General features: G+C 37.7%; 1 protein-coding gene across 4 annotated transcripts in view; it reads left to right on the top strand.

Moving 5' to 3' along the window:
* The window catches only part of PEAK1 (pseudopodium enriched atypical kinase 1), a 119958-nt gene that overhangs the window by 37683 nt on the left and 64011 nt on the right, over positions 1-18264 (top strand). For all 4 annotated transcript variants that reach the window (XM_037393812.1, XM_037393814.1, XM_037393811.1 and 1 more), the window contains exon 2: positions 14432-14603. The gene's annotated coding sequence lies outside the window, so the exon portion shown is untranslated. The remainder of the gene's footprint in view (positions 1-14431; positions 14604-18264) is intronic.

Here is an 18264-nt window from a genome sequence, read left to right as displayed (position 1 = left end):
TGCAGAGTGGGCAGCAGAGAGATGTAAAGAATTCTCTAGTGCAAATGTTGCAGAGCACCAGCATAATACACTTGTTTTGTTTCCACTGACAATGTACTGTAGCTGTTTGTGGCAATATTTACATTTATGAAGTCATACGCTGAAAAGCTTTAAAATATTGGGAGTGTTACATAATATGCAAATGTCAGTGGGTTTTCTCCCATTTATGTCCATATTTTCAAGTACAGTCATATGTGGAAAACCTAGTGTTTCTTCCAGTCTGGTCCTGCTTTGTTCTAGAGCAAACATTCCTTCCCTAGCTCCCAGTGTTTTGAAATCTATTTAGAAAATACTGGCTTTTATCAACACTTCATGTAGTCTACTGAAAATGCAAGAATGGATTATATTTTTTCCCAAACCTTCATAACTCTTCCAAATTAGATGTTTTTTTATGAAGACAACAAAAATTTTACAGCCAGCAGAATTTAATTAGAAAGGGAACTCCTGAGCAGGAAAGCTTGGTTGTGATACAGTAGCACTGGAAAATCTTTTTCTTCTCCTCTGTCTTACTCCTGGGAAAATCTGAAATATCCTTGCTGCATGTTAACAACAAAAAAATTAAAGATTGCTTTGACAGACTACAAAACTTAAAATATTCTCATGGATGACACCTGCAGATTTTCTTTTTACTATTAAATAATGGAAACCAACATTTTAATGCAACTTAAAGCATTTCAGAGCACATTTCTGATCTGAGGAGATACACTCTAAAATTCCTGTGTGGGTTTCTGCAGTCCAGGGATGCAATAACATGGAATATGTTTTGTGTGTATCCCATGGGATTTTTCTTTTTTAATTTTTTTTTAATTTTAATTTAATAATATTCTTTGCTGTTTGAGATATTGGAGGTTAGAAGTTGGCAGTTTCTCAAAAATGTTAATAGAATGCATTTTGTAGCCACAAATGAGAACAGTATCAATCACAAGAACAACCAAGACTCTTGCACTCACATTTGACCTTGTGTAGAAGCTTACGAAAGAGAGGAAAACTTGGTGTTGGTGTGTCGGTGCAGAGCCTGCCATGGGTATATTTTGAAGCATTTTCTTAATACAAGATGTTTACCCCAGGGGGACTGTACTTGTAGTGACCTTACCTTACCTTTTAGCAAAGAACATTTGCAACAAGCTGTTTCCTACTGTACCACTGGTGTACAATCAGGTAGTAGTAGTAAGCTGAGAAAGCAACTTTGCTTGTCACAGGTTACTCCATAGAGTTTTGGTGTGGGCAATAATGACCTGAGGGCATCCCAGGTCAGAGGGGGGTGTTTTTTTTCCAAGACTGGCCAGTGTGCTAGATGAAAATGCGTTCTCTAATGTTTGGGAATAGTTTGTGCTTTTGGAAGTGAATAATAAAGGTTCCCAGTTGTCTTTTAATACTGGGAAATAAAAGTTCCAGGTATTAGACTTACAACTTTGAAAGTATTAGATGACTAGTAATCATTCTTCAACCTCCTTTACCACAACAGACTGTCCATTTATTTGAAATCTGTTTCACTGCCCTTATGTCTTTTCTTTCCTTGCTAAATATAAAAACAATTAGAACACAAAGTCTCATTAGTGTACTGCCTCTAGCATGGCTGTCTCTTTATTGATGGGTTACAGAGTTACAAAATGTGGTGAAGTGCTCACTTGAGGGGAAAACAGTGCACATGGAAATTATTTCAGCTTTGTAAAGCATGAAGGCACAGAAAAATAATCAGATTTCTACTACAAATCTTAAAGGTATTTCCCCCTATTTAAAGTCTTGTAACAATGCTTGAACAGTTCAGTTGCTTGCAGATAGGTAGCATCACAGTGAACCTTTATTGATTTTCTGTTTTTTCCTTTAGAATTTTTCTCTACTTTTAAACACATCTCTCTGTTCTCAGTACTCTAGAATTCTTTCACACTTTTCTCAAAAGCGTCTGAATATGACATGCAGTCTAGCTTGAAAAGAATCCAAAAGAGGAATGCAGAGCGGAGAGCGTGAGGTATGGAGCAGCACCTACTCAGAACAAATACATCAGGGCACTTCACACGGGCAGTATGGGTTGAGGGAGGCCTGTAAAAGAAGTCAAAAATCATAATGACATAGGAAGAAGAATATAGAGGTAATACAAAGGAACAAGTTTCTTATCTGGTATCCCTGTCTGTGGTCTGCCAACTGTCCGTGTGTGTTGTGTTGGTGTCTGTCCTGTCCTGTTCCTCTGCACCACCCCACGCCCCCCGCACCCCCCAAGAACCTGGCAATTCAGAACAAACACCCAAAGGTACTTCAGACAAAGCTGTTAAGTGTGGAATATCGTTCCACAGGATGCTACGCATACAAAGTTGTAAATGCTTTCAAAAGGTAATTGGATAAATTTATGAAGGAAAATTCCATGCAAGACAATCAAAGATGCCATTTCTTTTACAGGAAGTCTCTAAGCTGTAAATTGCTGGAGATTGGGAGAGTATTTGGAGAAAGTGTTGCTGTTGATGCCTTTATGCTCTGGGCCTCTGCCAGAAGCAGACTAATGGGCGAGCTGGACTTTTGGTCTGATCTGCTAGGCTACTGTCATCTTGTAAACCATTTTTGTCCTCTGGGGCTTTCCTTGGGGGTATGTATGATCCTTCTGATCTTTTCAACATCTTTGGTACTTGGCAGCTTTGCTTAATCTGCAGTTTATCTCTGTTACCTTAAATGTCATCTGCTGAATCTCATAATCCTTTCTTAGATCAGTTAATACTATAAGTTAATAATTTATTCTGCACAGATGGAGCACTCTTACTTTTCTGTGACAGTTGATTTCTCTGTCCCTAAATTTGTGTTTAGGAGTAAAATGCTTGAAAAAGTAACTTTTACTTCAATTTTTCAAATTTGAAAAGTTTTATTCTGAACTAACATATAATAAAATCATTTTCTAGAGGAATATTTAATGGATGTCTCTGTAGCTCTTCTAATTGTTTTATTGAAGTATAAAATTCATTGACATCATTTCACCCTGGATAGTTTCTTTAGCTAATTGAGCCATGTTACTTTGGTCCTGTGGTCTGCACCAACCTGATAGATTGCTCCTGTCCAGAAGCAGTTTTTAGTTTTGATCCAGGATTCCCCCTTTGCTGCTGTTAGGTATTTCCCTCTTTCTGTGTATGCATAGTGAACTGTTTCTCAGGCATGGGTTTTCAGCCATGCATATTATCAAGTGACTCAGTTTGCATTACTGTTTTGATAGTTCTTTGCTACCCTGTTTTAACTTTGTCTCATTTTTCTTTGAGTGAAGGTTTCAAATAAACATTCTTTAATGGTGAGAGAGTTTAGAATTAAAGCTTTTCAGGTTCACCCTTTTCATATGAGTTCCTATACCAATACAAATGTGGAACTCTTAACATTAGGCTTGATACTAAACTTCAGTATCCTCCTTTTAATACCTTTTTTGAGAAAATGTTTTGCTCTGTTCAGAAGCATGAAGTGATGCTGCAGCTGAGCTGTATTGTTAGTCTGATGACAAGCCAGAGCTAGAGTGATACTTGCTGTGCATTGTCTGCTGTCCTTGCCTATTTCTGTATTGCATAGTACCAATTGTTTTCAGTTTGCAGCTGTTTTATACAGCTCAATCTGTGTAGCTGCCAGAACCACTTAATGCCCAACCTGTCTCTAGTAAGAGAGAGTTTAGAGAAATTATCTTCCTTTTCTTCAGTGGTTTGAAAGATGGAGATGCTTCAGATTATGATGCAGAATTCCCTGGTGTGTTCGGTTCATGTGCTATAATGAAGTGGTTTTAAACAGTGTAATGCTATGCTGCGCATGCTGAAGGAACAACATGACAGGACAATGCAGGTTACAGACAAGAGAATTTCAGATAACTTTAGGGAGGGGGAAAAACCTGAACCATTGAACACTTGCTGAATTTTGTCATTTAAATGCCTGCTATGTATCTTAATATTTCAGAAACATTAAGAGCTACTTGCAGTTCCTATTACAACTCTGGTTTATTTCAATCAGTATTTTTAAACTGCAGTCAGCACAAGACAAAGTGCCTTAAAATACCTGAGGGGAGAGAAATAGCATAATGAGAAATAGCAAATTTCTCTTTTTAATGCCCTCGGGTCTTTGCTGCAGGGTATTATTCTCGCTCAGAGTGCTCTTTGCCTTAAGGTGGCTTTTCAGCAAATACTACCAATTTCCTTAGATTTGTCAGTGTTCAATTAGATTTTATATTCAGAGCACTGTAAATTTTGACTTGTCTTCAAGCTGTCTTACACTGTCCACTGACCCTACTAGTTATGGTCATTTTAACTGAGCTGGTGTTTGTTTTCTGATATTATCTCACTAATTCAATGCCAGGAGCATTTGTTGCCTTTCTTTGTCTTCTGGCTATTCCAACCGGTTCAGTTTGCTTTCTGCTGTAGTTTCTTGCTTTAGATTTACATCCTGTATTCGTGCCTTACTCGTTGCAAGGTCAATTGGTACGTCATTGAGGAGTCAAAAAGTGTGGATTGGCTCTTGTCAGAAATGGAATGTAGCCATCGTTTATGTTCTTGGAAGTACTCAATTTTTGATCCATACAACTTCTGTTAACACATGCTTTCAAGTAAAACTTTGACAAATGATAGCATTACATGGAAGATACTTTAGCATAGCCTTCTGGAAATACTTTTCCTAGAGATCACTGTGAATTTTTGTCCAGACCAGACTTAAAATAATAGTGTTATGAAATGTCAAAGCTGATAAAACTACTTAAAAGAAAAGGAATTTTGTCTAATGGCCTGTGTATATGGCTTAACATTTAAGTAAAGATTGCATTTCTGACTTCAGTAATTAGAAAAATTCAGCTAAAGCATTTCTCTATAGCTTTCTGCTGAATTGAATTTTCTTTGTCTGGCCATAGCTGTGGGAAAAGCTCAGTGCAACACATCTCTGGAATTTTCCAGCTTTGTCTGGGATGCTGTTCATAGTCTGCTTGCAACCACGAGCCCTCTCTCCTGGGGCATGTTGCTTTCTGGGCTCAAGTGATGTTTTGTGTTAAAGCTGAATCAGTTTTCTGGGCTAAATACTTCTGTGGCAACCCACATTGAGAAGGGTAGTTTCAGTGTAACTGAATTTGGAAATTGTGTTTGACAAGCTGAGGAAATGGCAGGATTGAAAACTCAAGATTCCATTCTGACAGAGCCATCAAGGTCATCCCAAAAAGTACATAATTCAGAATTGTTCAATAAATCATTTACTATTTTCAATCCCATATCAATCTCTATTTTTTTTCACTTTCAGTTTTTCCCACCGTGTGAATTGTTACTGATTTATTATTTTTTATTACTATCCATCAAATATACAGGAATTTTGTAATTAACTAGCGAAGGCTCTGATAAAGTCTATGCAAAAGGTCAGTCAAAATGTATACTAGTTTCGTGCCGCATTACTTCACGTCCTAAATGCTAGTGGTGTATTTGCCTGTCTGTAATTTAGTTCAAGGGAGACACGGGATCAACAGAAATGAGTTCTCTGTCTTAATGAAAGAAAAGGACAAACTGCGTAATGAATTGATGGTACATATACTTACAGCATAACTGACAGTCAGTCCCTACAAGTTAAGTGGGTTGCAGATTGCTGCGTTAACCTGCTGTCCTTCTGAAAGTGATCTTCCCAAGAAGGGGGTGTTAGGATTCATCTTGTGTTCATTTTGGTACTCAAATTGCAGCTGTACAAAAGTTCTTTCAAGTGCACTGATGTTGGGAACGGTTTTTTTGCTGTTGTATGTGTTATTAACCTATTCAGCAGGCTTAAACCAGGCTCTTTTCATCTTCTCTCAGGGAACTAACTCATTTTATACGAACAGATTTCATAAGGAGAATGCCATGCATGCATTCAATCTGCCAATTTCTCTTCATATCACAATGCAGTAAGATTTTCTGATAACCTATGTCATATATCCGTGAGCGTTTGTTCCTTTGGGGAGGGTATTTGAAGCGGGCAGCCGCAGTCTAAGGCAGTGTGTTGATGGCAGGCTTGTTGGAAATGCAGCCCAGGAGTTGTATCAGGAAATACGCTGCCATTTTACAACTTTCTGTTGAACTGAAACCGGGAATCAACATTATGTATTCAAGAGCAAGAAAAATGGCACTTTCAGCAGGGCATAACTTTATTTTTATGCTCCTAAGCATTCTTTGGTTTGCAGTTTTGGCTTAATATGCTCATGATATCTTCAAAGAGGGGTATGGGGGCGTGGTTATGTGGTTAAACTGCTTTTTGTTGTTGTTGTTTCTAGCTTATATAAACGTGTATATTTTGTAGACACCAAAGAGAGTTTGTAATAGATTATTTAACCAAATTATGTTTTTTCAACTGCAAACATGGGGGGGGGGGGGGGCGATGACGGCGGGAGAGAAGAGGAATTTAGGTTTTTTCTGCAGACTTTGGTTTTGTTAGAAGTTCTTGTTTTCACAAGAGATCTCAATTTTACCAGAATTGCTAATAAGCCAATGGAGTGCTAACAAAAGTAATGTTACGTATTTTAATAAAAATCTCTCCTCCTAGTTGATCGCACACACACTTTGCGGTTATTTTGGTAATTCTCCTGAGAGATTCCAGGATGCTTTTCAAGAGGAGATCTACTTTTTTGTACCATTCTTCAAAAAAATATATGGATTTTCTTTTAATGGGATTTTTTTCAGGTGTACTTTATTTTTAATTTTTTATTTGCATATAAAACTTATAAAGTTATATTATGACAGTACTGTTTCTAGTGCTTCTGAAACCACCTTTAAAGTCTCCCTTGCATGATCTGTCAACTCAAATTATTACATTTGTATCTTTTTTGTAGAGTCTGTGCAATTAAAATATCTGTAATTTGTTTAGTTTTTATGGTAAAGTTCAAGGGAGAAAGCAAGCCAGTTTGTCATGACAGTTTTGAAATACCGCTTAATACGTTTATTTAAAACCAAAGAAACTCTATAATGAATGAAAGGAAAGCCTAAGAAGAAAACGGTGTTATAAACGATAACAATTAAACAATTTTATTTTGGGATCAATCAATTTAGGTTGAGAAACAATAAGCAAAACCAGCGCTGGGTGCGCGGAGAACTCAGTTAGTTCCACCACAGGCACCCCTGAGTCCTAACAGCAGCGTCTTTTATGCCCGGATCTCGACCAATCTCCTCTCGCCGGCTGTTCGTCCCGCTCTTTCCCCACTGGGCTGTTAGGGTACACCTTCTCCTCCTACTGGCTCTCCTTTGGCGCGCTTTTTCAAATCTCAAAGTCTTTGTCTCCTTCGTCGGGCCTTCTCTGGCGTGGTTCGCTTTCCTTATCTCCTTCGGCCGGCGGGCTTTGCCAAGCAGCGATTGCCTCAGGGGAAGGGGAAGCCATCACATCGTCTCAAAGGAGAACCACACGCGCCCACTCACCACAACTGCGATACAGGTCCCAGATTTACACAGGGTGCAACAATTACACTTATCACACTACATTCTATTTTTGACATGAATCATGACTGTGTTTATCACAACGGTAAATCCCATTTATGAAGCTGTAGAAATCTTGAGTAACTAAATGATCTTGTTTTTTTCAACAAGGAATTAAGAATTTGCTCAGGGAAGATGCAGACTTTACGTTGTATAAAATGGAATCAGAAAGGTCATGAGAGATGACAACAAGGCACATGTCTTGGATATGATTTATGGAGTTAAATGCAATGCATATGTGGAAAAAGTTATTTCCAGTGTTTAGGGAACTCTGGGGAAATTTTTAAAAGTCCAGTTAATTGTTCAGATCCTTCAAATGTACACACCTACAAACATTATTTGATAGCAGTTTAATGTTGTCTGTACTTGCCTGTTACCTTTTAAATAGCAACAACACAGGAAAAGCAAGTATTTATTTGCAGGGGGAAAAGGACGAAAATGTTCAGAATATTATAAATCAAAAAGTAGAAGTAGTGTTCCTCAAGTATTAAAGCCTTCAGAACTTTGTGTTCATACATTAAGTGCATTTTCCTTTTTACAAAGCTTTATGAGGTGATTTGGTGAAATCTGGAAGAAAAGTCTGTCTCTGTTAATCCCCCCCCAAAATTAAGGTTGTGCCATTCTTATGCAAGTAGGCAAATGCTTCTGCAGAAACACTTTGGAGGAGAGAAATACCAAAACAAATTGAAGCCACAAGGATTTTTGCCATTTTTCAACAGTGATGATGTGCTGCATCATATGCTACAGGCAGAAAGTTATTCCGGCATGAAGTGCGTGGTGATAATATGTATATCTGTACATATAAGTGAACGAATATGTTTTAGGAGGGTTATATAGAAAGATTCAATATTAAGCAGCAGCAGGTGCAGGCTAATAAAGCTAAAGAGGATCGCAAAGCGTGTTGTACTTTTTTTTTTTTTTAGCTGATGAATGGATCTTGCCTGGCGTGACTGGTGTGTGTACAAACAATACTGCTTTATTAACCCACTTTTAAAACATGTAGTAGAAAGAAGGAATTTCATATGTGTATAGAAATACACGTAATATTCAGATTTTATATCAAGGTGAGTACTGGATATCGCAGTGACAATTATATTCTGAGGTACTCCTATTAAAAAGAAACTCTAGAGCCTGTGACTTGTATTCAAAAACTTGTAATAACTGCATCATGTATAAAGAAAATCACTCAAACTCTTGCTACTATACTTCAACATTTTCTTAGCACTTCCCTTGCTTATTTTTTGCCAACAAGATGCTGTAAGGAAATACTCTGTGTTTCTTTGGCTTCTGTCAATCTATGATAATAATGATCTTGAAATTACTTGCAGTGGCAACTTGAAGTATTTTGGTAAATTGTGGCTTTTGTCAGTTAAACTGCATTGGTAAAAATTTTCTTTCTCCCTAAAACCTTCTTTTATCTTTGCATTAAAAATACGTGTGTTCTCCAACTTCCATTGTTCCCCTTTAATCTGTAAAGCACAGCATATGATGTGGCTTCTTTGTTGATTTTAAAGATAATTTTTAGCCTGTCAAAGACCTTCTGTCTCAACAACTTTGAAACAAAGATTATATTATTTTTTTTAAATAGATGATAAAGTGCAGCTGCCAGATTAACAGACATAAACTGGAAGGGGAGAATCTCACAGATGGTTCTAATAAAACTCAGTGAACAGCAAAGGAGTGTGGTGGTGGGCGGGGGAGTGGATTGAAATTCAAACAGTAATCCCAGTGCAAGTTTTGGGTTTAGTTTGTGGAAGAAAGTTGCATAAATGGCCATTTGAGGTTTTGAGGTTGGGTGGGGTTTTTATTGTTGCTTTCAATTTTTCCTGTTGCTATAGTACTGCTGATTTTTCCTTCTTCCTGTATTGCTATGTCCATATTGCTACCTGAGGCTTGTATTGCTGTGCCAAGAATCTTCCTCTAGGAAGCCACATTCAGATATTCATAACATTTTTGTGGATGTGAAATATCAGTAAAAGCCTAGATTTTCAATAGCTGTTGAGATAAAAATCTTACTTGTTGCTACAGCAAAGAACAGTAAAAATGATGCAGTAGACTTGTGTTGCTTTATTAACAGGTACTGCTCTTGTTTCTGTCTTCTGCCCCATAGCCTCCCTTGCAGGACTGTACAGCTCTTTGTGTTTTTTGTAAGTTCCTTTTGGCTTAAGTTGAAACTCTCTTCCAACCTTTAATAAACCATGTGTTTTATAAGAAGTTTGTACTACACTATTCATTCATAAGGATGGATGACTAGTAGTACCTTCTGTCTTTCTGCTGACTTTCTCCTCTTCTTAGATGTTAGGGTATGGATAGGCCCCAGTAGTCTCAGAATTCATCACTAGTTCTTCTTGACATGACTTTTTGGGGTTCTTTGGGAGGATGAGGATAGTTGTGTTTTTGATTTCATTGTTTCAATTCAGATGTGCCGTGTTTAATATCTTGAGCTTGATTTTTCATTATGGTAGTGCATGGCAAAGTATTTTATTTGGTAAAGGAAAATATGTTCCCAGTTAATAATACCCAAGATGATGTCATTTCCAGGTACAATTTGTGTTCTAGAAAGTCACTTTGGTTACAGTGAATTGTTTCCAACTTTTTAGGATGGCTACTACAGCTATAAGATGTATTACTTTTCTGTTTGGGGTCAGCTGGATGTGGTCACAGAATGGAGGGTGGCTGTATATTCAGAGTTCAGTTGTAACCTGTGCTTGGATGGTCTGACTACAGGAAAGATACCTGGAGCTTCTTTTGGGCAAAGAATGTTATTTTTGCCTCACTTACAGGACCAAAGCAATTAATGCCTTTTTTTTGTCGTCTTGCTAACTTTTTCTTTCAATTAAAGGAATAGTATTGGAGAGCACAGAGGCTTTTAACCTATATGGTAGCCCTTTGAGATGTGTATTCATCTTAGGGTGTCAAAATCTTTTCAAATCAGTAGTTCAGGAGTTGCAAGTCCTTCAATAGCATGAATAACAGATACTTGTTTAAGAGTCCTTAAGCATGAGCAAGTCATTGAGCACTTCCTTTCTCTCCGTGAATCAGTTCTATTTTAAGCAGTATTTTCATGTTATGTTCAATATTTTTAAGTTAAAAATGTTCTTATTTTTAAGCTCCTCTTTTTCCTGTTTCATCTCCTGTACATCTATGAATTTGTATTAAAAACATAAGTATATGTGGAAAGGAAGGCACATTTCCTATACTGATTTGTTCTCTTTGTCTCCTTTAGGAGTGGATATAATCTGTCTTACAGCATTTCATATCCCGAGGAGACAATTTTGAAGTGAAGAAGTTACTATTTTATCCCTCTGTTACCTGGTCAGTGGTTAGGTAATACCACTTTGAAATGCCATCAGCCGAGCAGTCTATCTACATGTACAGTAATAACAGCAATATCTCCTTGCACCTCAGAGAGATCTCTGGAAAATCTTCTCTTCAGATCAGCATTTTCTGTGCCATGTGATTCTTGCAGCCTCTTTGGCAAGGCTGTCATTCAGGAGGCCTGTGCAATTCCATTGAAGGAAAATCCCATAGTTTAATGAAATGCTTTAGTTGTTGATACTGACCCTGTGATATTGTGTTATATTGCGATATTTGCTGATACAATCAACTTGGAAATGATCTGTTTCTTTTGTCTTTGCTGTATTGTGAAAAAAAAAAACCAACCTAACATGCACATTTATAATTACTTATTTTTACAGGTTTTTGTGTCCAAGATATCAGCATGCTGATACATTAAACAGCATAAATGTTTCCGGACTCCTCCTAGCTTGGCAAATCTGATAGCTATCTGAAAGTGAAGAGTAGTTCTTTTGATTAGCATTCTGTAAGTTGCCTGATTTTTAAGTATTGCCAGTCATTCACAGCTGTGAAGAGTTCACTTCAAGTCAACATCAACAGGAAAAATATGTCCCAAATAATGGCTTTACTTTCTTGTGGATTTGCTGCAGTTTTTGCCTCCTTACATAGTCAGCAATCATAACTTTTATGGTGGTTTTTGAAATGTTGACTTCCTGTTACTAATCTTGTAATTAGATGCCCCTTTATTCATGGGCTGTCACTCAGATTGACAGGACAGATAGCTCCCAGCGTTGGCAGTTGCTAGAAAGTTGGGGATGTTTTGCAGAAATGGCTTGTGATTCATTTGTTTAGCATTCCTCTTGCTCTTTGTTATGTGAGGACAGCTTGTATGGGACTGAGTCACATGGCAGCTCTTTTCATACCGAGTTTCAACTGCCTGCAGCTTCTACAGAAAGCCAAGGCAGATGATGAAGAGGGGCATTTATCTATACCTTCATTTACTCCATCTATGTTAATTGTCTAGTAAGAGCAGCAGCTAAAAGGAGGATTTTCATGTTGTCTTTATCAATTTTACTGAAGATGTCATAAATTATAGGTACTGAGCACTGAAGCATAAGTAAATATAGAGTGGTCAGGGTTTGTGCCAGGGTTTAATTCTTTTCTTTTTGAGTGGTAAATTATGTTTTTTAAATCAGTGTGCTGTTTGCGACCACAATAACAACTTTTATGTGAGATCTCCATACCGCTTGTTGACTTAGCTAGCTTTTAATATGCTGTATGCTTACGTTGGAGATAAAACTTTTACTGTGGCACCTATAAAATATAATGTAATGGCAGCTTTAAAAAAATGTCTAAATGTTCCTAAAGAGCCAAAAGAACACCTGATTTATATAAAGCTGTGGTAGTGAATCTGTGCCGTCTCCAGCTGTGCCAGAGCTGTTGGGTTACAGTTCTGCAAGGAAAGGCAAATGGCAAGCAAACCCCTTTGCTGCTGCTGTTCAAAGTCTGCAGAATTTTAGGATGGAAGTAAAAATGCCTGCATGCAACTGAAATTAGAAAATGGATGTAAATGTTGGTATTTTATTACAGTATTCTGGCGTATTTATATTTAAAGAAGTGGCACAGTTAGAAATGTAACCACATTTGGTTTCGTTAAGAATTTTATGTTTGGGTTTACTTGTTAAGTTCCTGGGATAACAGTCCTGGGAACCATGAGGATGTTATGTACATTATTTGCTAGCCCTTGGTGAATTTTAGTATTGCCATACATTAAGTACTATTTCTACTGTTATGCTGTCTTTTTTTAAAGTTAGACACAGTTACGACTATGACAGTGTTTTCCTGTCATGGTGTTTCCTATAGAGATGTGTCCAGAGGTGCCTACAGTTTGAGAACACATGCTGCTGTCTGGTGGAACTTGGCCACCTCAAGCACTAAAGGAGAAATCCAGCCCCCTCCCCTAGCCAGCTTCTTTAAATTGAGCATGCTGCCTAAATTCACAAACTTCCTAGTCCCTTGCTTTTCTAGCCAGAAAAAAAATATTCTGAAAGGAGTTAAAATTTTACACACACACATTGCCTTATTGAGAGACTTTGAATACATGTTCAGTGCAACCATTCTGTGCCATGAAGCATTTCCCAATTTCTCTGTTCTTCAGGGCTCTTTTTCTTAAAGAATTCTCTAATATAAAAAAAAAAACTTGCTGCTGAGGACTAAGAATCGTGGTGCGCTCTCACCACTTTTTCTGGAGGATTTGCCAGGTTCTGTGCAGGGCTCTGTTCTCCTTTCTGTTCTTGTCCTATATGGTATTTCTGGCTAATCCCATCTACAAGAGCGTATTGGTTGGTGACTCTCAGGTTGGGAAGAGAGCATTAAATATTCTCCATCCAGAGTAAGCTCTTGACTTATCTCTAATATTGCCATTTAGATGATGAGCCACAAGTTTGAGTTTAAGACTGAATTAGTGGCTATTCCTTTGTCTTCGGGGGTGGTGGTATGTGTGTTTAGTCACCCTTCTCATTAATTTTTAAGCACATAATGTGTCTTTTCTGTTATGATGGTTCTTACTCATCTCACCTGTTACTGCTCATCTGCGAAGCTATTTCAGTACCTTCCTTTCAAATGTCCTAAAAAAATGTTTTTGTTTTGATAACTGTTGTCAAAGCATTTCACTGATGCCATTCAGCAGTCAATGGTTTTGCTTGTCATGCTTGTCAATGCTGCCTTGCTATCACATAGTCTGTGTGTGCTCACCAAACTGTAATTTCTTTTCTCAGAAGTTATAAAGTGCTTTGTTTCGTGTTATTTGTAGCTTTCATAATACAATTAAATTTCTTTGGGCATTTGCCTACTTCCCCCCAACTTTGTCATCCACGAATGTGTTCAGTGAAGTTACAGAAGCCAAACACTGGGGCAGGGGAGAAGTTGGGGGAAGGAGAAAAAAACCAACCAAAAAACAAAACCCAAAAATAATTAGGTAGTACTGTCATCTTGAGTAACTTGGGAGACCCGTGAGTTAGAGGCACAGCCTTGACACTGTCAGAAAAACAACAAATACTTCTCTGCTCCTGTATTAGAAGCTGAGCTTTCCTCTAAGTGTCTGTGGCTGTTCAGTTTTGCTGGATTAAGGTTAAGGTTAACCACCATGAACTGCTAATATGCAAGTATAAGTAACATAAACCTGTGTGCTTTTTTGTATTATGTTTAATGTACATTAAAACATGTAATATATGTAGATAGTTTTGTTATTTTTTTCTAATTCATTCTTTATATTTTGTTTGGAAACTGTAATTAAAAATAAGAAAATTGCTAGGATTACCTGTTCCTTTTCCTAGGAAAAGTTCTTAATTATACCAGCTAGCTTCTACAAGCCATTCCTCAGCATTTGCACTCCAGCCTGTGCTTTTATTTCAAAGCTAGTAGTGTGGCTATATAGCAGATAAAATTAAAAGAAGACTTGTAGCAGTATGCTCCTGCGGTCCAGAAAAGAAATTTGAATGCTAGGGAAGAGGATAGAAGTCTGGTGTGCCAGCTATGCAGCCAGAATTCTGATAAGAACCCAAGTATCTTAGGTGGCTCTTTAAGCATTTAAGAGATCAGAAGGTTACTAAAGAAGGGAAATTAACAGTAAATCACATCTGAAATTTGTTTGAGATAACATCATTGTCTTTCTTTCACAGAAAATGTTGCTGTCCTCACCAGTAGTCATTGAAGAGAAGGGTGTGAAGGGAATTTGTCTGGAGAAGTAAGAAGCTCTGAAATTTTCAGCAGGATTTATTGCCAGTAACTGCAGAAGGTTTTGCAAAGCCAACTGTTGACATTGGAATGGATGAAATGCCTTAAACTTAAGCGGTAACTGATTTTTCTGATATCTTTTTATTAATGCAGTATGATAAGGTAATTTGTACGGATTATAGAGGATATTGTTTTACTACTACCAGAGTTTAAGTAATGTGACCTTTCAAAAGCCAAACATTAGACAAGTCTGTAATTTTGTGAGTTTCGTGTATTAGCAAGAAGTTGGAATTTTAGTATCTGATGGTGTACTGGGTAGTTAAAATGCCATCTTTAGGTTCGTCCCATCTCTTCTATCATTGAAAAACAAAAATAATTTTGCTATTACTCTGTTAGTAGCTGTTTTACTACCAAACGCCTAGCAAAACTGAAATTCAGAACACGTTGTAGAAGCATCTCTGTAGCTGTTTTTAGCTAATGGTAAGTCATTTGTGTGACTTCTGAAACGCACAAAAAGACACATTAATATGAAGGTTGCTCAGTTCTAACATTTTCTCCAAAATCTTTTTTCTTTCATTTTCTTTTCTTTGCTGTTACTTGCTTATCCTGTTCTCTGCTCTCATCCACTCATAACTGGGCATGAAAGATCTAAAATATTTTTATACTTGAGACTTGTGCCATGTCTACACCAGGTCAATATACTAGTCGGGAATACAAAAATGTTAAAAGTGGGAGTAGAAAGACCCTAGCTTCTCCTAGCTATCCAGTTCTATCCAATTGTAGGTTCTATCTTTTTGTAAAAGTGACTGAAGTGTAAGCAATTACTAAAAACAGAAGGGAGAGCAGAATTACCACACATTTAGTAGACCAAGACTATGTTTCTGGTATTTGAGAGAACAGAGTAAAAGGTCTTTGTGCTCTTCTCAAAGTCTCGCTGAACCTGTGTACAATAGATTTTTTTTCTTCAGTTTGGTTACACAGATGGAAAACAGTAATATAACTGCATATATTAAAAATTGCATATCTCCACATTTCTTCCATTTGGCATGAATTAAAAAAAAGACATCTGTGTGTGTTGTGGTTTTGTTTGCTACAATTTCAAAAATGTGAAGAATTCAGATTTTCAGACTTTTATTATGGTCCCTTATTATACTACCCTCTGTTCTTGAGAGGGAAAGGGAATAGGTCTGACAGTAGTTTTACATGACTTTTGGCAGAAAAAATAGTACAGCATTTCTGAACTTTACAAGTACAGCTGGTCTCTCTTACCAGTCCAGGTAAGGTATTTATTCCACCCATGTATCATAGGATGTGTTAAAACTTTTAACAGCAGAATGGTTAGTGCCCTAGAATAATTGAGTTCTAATTTCTGTGACAGTTAAAGGCAGGATTTTAGAAAATGTTCATCATTAATGTAACATTTCCTATCTGTGAAGTCCACATTAAGGGTCCTTAGGCATCTTGTGAGGAAGCAGTCAGGACAGCACTTAAGTCTCCCAACCAAAAACTTACAGCCTTGTGAAGGCAACGGTTGGTCAATAGGCTGCTGGGGTTTTTCACGAATTGAGTTCCCATCTTTACGAATTGTCTGTTTTGTTGCCAGAGTTGCTTGTACGTTGTATTTATTTCTCCTACTGTGTAGGCAAGAAGGGAGGGCTTGCAGATTCCATTCATCTGCAATGGTGACAAATGAAGATCAAAAAGGACTTAGAAAAAAAATAATTCAAGTTTTCAAATTTACCATGCTCTTTTTAATGTTTGTTCTTCTTCTTTCCTCTGTGGTCCTTTCTCTTTGAATGTATGCACATATACTTACAGATCTCTAACTCATCGCTGTGTCTAATGAGAATGTGAGAAAAAGACAGTTCTGGTTCTCATGTCTTTATTTTGCAAAAGCTGTGGAGCTGGAGCCTTTAGTGTGTTTTCAGATTTCTGTAAGATGCTTCAGAGCCCAGAAATATAAGCAACACAAGTTAAAAACCAATACTAATCACAAATTCTTCCTCATTCTTACTAAGAAAGATGTGCCACCTTAGCATGTCTTTATTCAGCAGGTTAGAAGAAGACACAAATAGTTTACAGCTGTCATAATTTTAGAGGAAATTCTTATAAAACCGGAAGGTGTTTTGTTTGTTATGCTGCCTGGCAGAGCAACTTCTTTATGTATCTAGCCTTTGTCAAAAAAGCACTGGCTGTAAATCTGTCAGGGATAATGGCTTCAGCTGAGGAAATAGGTTCCCATAATTGTTGCTGTATTCAAATTACTGTTATTTAGCTGATAAAAGTGACAGTGGCCCTGGAACAGGAACAGCAGCGAGATGTAACAGTTTCTCTGCTGGCACAGGAAGACCTTAACAGGCTGAACATCAAGAGGTTTGTGTAACTCAGGGAAGCACTGGGTGAGCCAAGCCAGAGGATAACTGGGAAGAGCCAGGGATTGCTTTTTTGGGCAGTTCTCCCTGCTGGTGATGCTCTGGAGTGGCCTAGGTGGGAACTGATCGACAATGCCACATGAACAGATTCTTTCTGTCTCTGAGAACAGCTGGAGGATGTTGCATGGGCGGTGCTCTTGGCTCAGGGATTTAAATGGGAGGGTTTTCTCTCAGCTTGAGAACACATTTTTTCCGCTTGACTCAGAGTGAAATCTAAATGAGTGATAAAATTCTAAAAGTATTGTTGAATTGGTTATAATAATAAAAAGTGTGTTTATCATCAGGAAGGAAGAGCAAAATAAGGGGAAAGTATCAATGCAGAGGAAGTCGCCACCTTCTCAGTAACAATGGAAGGTTGTAGGCAGCTGAACACACCTCTGTTCAACAGCCAGCCTAGTTCTCCAGCCACACAGTACTTTACCATTGGGAGAGATTTTTTCTGAAACTATTATCAACTTCTTCTCCCACATGCAGTACCCACACACATGTATTTAGGGACACTTTCCATTGAAAAGACTTTACATTATGAATGTGTTTCCGTAAGTTAACTCATCTTATAGAATGCAAGCCTACATATCGCATGAAAGGAAACTGCCCACTAATTCCTGCAGAACCCATTTTTTTCCAGGAACACCACCAGCCTTTGTTTCTTCTCTTTGGCTTAGCACATGGAACAAGGAAGGAACATAAAATAGTGGCACTGAAGTGGTCTGGTGTGATTGCATACTGTAGATAAAGCTAGGTAACTGCAGAAGATGGGGAGGGGCTATTGGCCTAAATGTATTTTTAAGATAACCATTAAAATGTTCTTTTAAGGATTTTACATTTCTATACTGCATTCCCTTTGTACATTCCTGAACAGTTTGCCAAACTTCAACTGCTGTATCAACTGCTGTATCAATTACTTTGAACTCGCAGTTTGAAAAAGCGTTGGGAGCAGAGGCACAGAGTTTTGTGTGCTTCTCCTCTAGAAGAGGTGCCTTCTGCACCGGTATTGCAGGAATCACAGAATTGTATCACTAACCAGGGAAGAGACAGGGTAACATTTTAACTTCAGTTACATAAGAACAAGAGAGAATATCAAACCCCAGGATTTCTAGCTTTCTCTCAGAAGTAGCTAAATTTACTAAATTCGAGATGTGTTCAGGTTGGGAGGGGAGGATTTAAGAAAAAAAGTCTTTGTTCTTCCCCTGAGACCTAGCTTGCTAGTTTTTCAGGTCTAACCAGGCTTTTTCAGCTGAGGTTTAAGTGACTGAATATGGTGATTCAAACTGGAAACATTGACAGACTAAGCAACAGTAGCATAAAAATATTTATTAAATGTCCCTATATGCAGTTCTTTCCAA

This window comes from Falco rusticolus, chromosome 7 (assembly GCF_015220075.1).
Source record: "Falco rusticolus isolate bFalRus1 chromosome 7, bFalRus1.pri, whole genome shotgun sequence".
In the NCBI taxonomy this organism is placed as follows: Eukaryota; Metazoa; Chordata; class Aves; order Falconiformes; family Falconidae; genus Falco; species Falco rusticolus.
This window is presented reverse-complemented; position numbering and strand designations above follow the sequence as displayed.